The sequence below is a fragment of the Oncorhynchus keta genome, unplaced genomic scaffold (assembly GCF_023373465.1).
Source record: "Oncorhynchus keta strain PuntledgeMale-10-30-2019 unplaced genomic scaffold, Oket_V2 Un_contig_14420_pilon_pilon, whole genome shotgun sequence".
NCBI lineage: Eukaryota > Metazoa > Chordata > Actinopteri > Salmoniformes > Salmonidae > Oncorhynchus > Oncorhynchus keta.
Genome location: NW_026278735.1, coordinates 3756 through 5872, shown reverse-complemented (window position 1 = coordinate 5872; position 2117 = coordinate 3756). Strand labels below are relative to the sequence as shown.

Here is a 2117-nt window from a genome sequence, read left to right as displayed (position 1 = left end):
GTTTCCCAGACCCCAAGTCCCCCCTTTACCAGTGTTTCCCAGACCCCAAGTCCCCCCTTTACCAGTGTTTCCCAAGTCCCCCTTTACCAGTGTTTCCCAAGTCCTCCCCTTTACCAGTGTTTCCCAGGTCCCCCCTTTACCAGTGTTTCCCAAGTCCCCCTTTACCAGTGTTTCCCAAGTCCTCCCCTTTACCAGTGTTTCCCAGACCCCAAGTCCCCCCCCTTTACCAGTGTTTCCCAGACCCCAAGTCCCCCCTTTACCAGTGTTTCCCAGACCCCAAGTCCCCCCCTTTACCAGTGTTTCCCAGACCCCAAGTCCCCCCTTTACCAGTGTTTCCCAAGTCCCCCCTTTACCAGTGTTTCCCAAGTCCTCCCCTTTACCAGTGTTTCCCAAGTCCCCCCCTTTACCAGTGTTTCCCAAGTCCCCCCTTTACCAGTGTTTCCCAAGTCCTCCCCTTTACCAGTGTTTCCCAGAGTCCCCCCTTTACCAGTGTTTCCCAGACCCCAAGTCCTCCCCTTTACCAGTGTTTCCCAGACCCCAAGTCCCCCCCTTTACCAGTGTTTCCCAGACCCCAAGTCCCCCCTTTACCAGTGTTTCCCAAGTCCCCCCCTTTACCAGTGTTTCCCAAGTCCCCCCCTTTACCAGTGTTTCCCAAGTCCCCCCTTTACCAGTGTTTCCCAAGTCCTCCCCTTTACCAGTGTTTCCCAGGTCCCCCCTTTACCAGTGTTTCCCGACCCCAACTCCCCCCTTTACCAGTGTTTCCCAGACCTCAAGTCCCCCCTTTACCAGTGTTTCCCAGACCCCAAGTCCCCCTTTAACAGTCCCCCCTTTACCAGTGTTTCCCAGGTCCCCCTTTACCAGTGTTTCCCAGACCCCAAGTCCCCCCTTTACCAGGCCCCCCTTTACCAGTGTTTCCCAAGTCCCCCCCTTTACCAGTGTTTCCCAAGTCCTCCCCTTTACCAGTGTTTCCCAGGTCCCCCCCTTTACCAGTGTTTCCCAGACCCCAAGTCCCCCTTTACCAGTGTTTCCCCCAGACCCCAAGTCCCCCCTTTACCAGTGTTTCCCAAGTCCTCCCCTTTACCAGTGTTTCCCAGGTCCCCCCCTTTACCAGTGTTTCCCAAGTCCCCCCCTTTACCAGTGTTTCCCAAGTCCCCCCCTTTACCAGTGTTTCCCAAGTCCCCCCCTTTACCAGTGTTTCCCAAGTCCCCCCTTTACCAGTGTTTCCCAAGTCCCCCCCTTTACCAGTGTTTCCCAAGTCCCCCCCTTTACCAGTGTTTCCCAAGTCCCCCCCTTTACCAGTGTTTCCCAAGTCCCCCCCTTTACCAGTGTTTCCCAAGTCCCCCCCTTTACCAGTGTTTCCCAAGTCCCCCCCTTTACCAGTGTTTCCCAAGTCCCCCTTTACCAGTGTTTCCCAAGTCCCCCCTTTACCAGTGTTTCCCAAGTCCCCCTTTACCAGTGTTTCCCAAGTCCCCCCTTTACCAGTGTTTCCCAAGTCCCCCTTTACCAGTGTTTCCCAAGACCCCCTTTACCAGTGTTTCCCAAGACCCCCTTTACCAGTGTTTCCCAAGTCCCCCCTTTACCAGTGTTTCCCAAGTCCCCCCCTTTACCAGTGTTTCCCAGACCCCAAGTCCTCCCCTTTACCAATGTTTCCCAGCCCCCAAGTCCCCCCCTTTACCAGTGTTTCCCAACCCCCCAAGTCCTGTCCCCCCCTTTACCAGTGATTCCCAGCCCCCCAAGTCCTGTCCCCCCCTTTACCAATGTTTCCCAGCCCCCAAGTCCTGTCTCCCCCTTTACCAATGTTTCCCAGACCCCAAGTCCCCCCCTTTACCAGTGTTTCCCAGACCCCAAGTCCTCCCCTTTACCAGTGTTTCCCAAGTGCCCCCCCTTTACCAGTGTTTCCCAAGTCCTCCCCTTTACCAGTGTTTCCCAAGTCCCCCCCTTTACCAGTGTTTCCCAAGTCCCCCCCTTTACCAGTGTTTCCCAAGTCCCCCCTTTACCAGTGTTTCCCAAGTCCCCCCCTTTACCAGTGTTTCCCAAGTCCCCCCCTTTACCAGTGTTTCCCAAGTCCCCCCCTTTACCAGTGTTTCCCAAGTCCCCCCCTTTACCAGTGTTTCCCA

The 2117-nt window shown here is 55.7% G+C and overlaps 1 long non-coding RNA gene across 1 annotated transcript; it reads left to right on the top strand.

The window, feature by feature from the left end:
• Positions 1–384: 384 nt before the first annotated feature.
• On the top strand, positions 385–1013 carry LOC127918524 (uncharacterized). Its single transcript, XR_008100313.1, has 3 exons — positions 385–474; positions 509–575; positions 974–1013. It is a non-coding gene; the product is annotated as an uncharacterized LOC127918524 (long non-coding RNA).
• The last annotated feature ends 1104 nt before the right edge of the window (positions 1014–2117 follow it).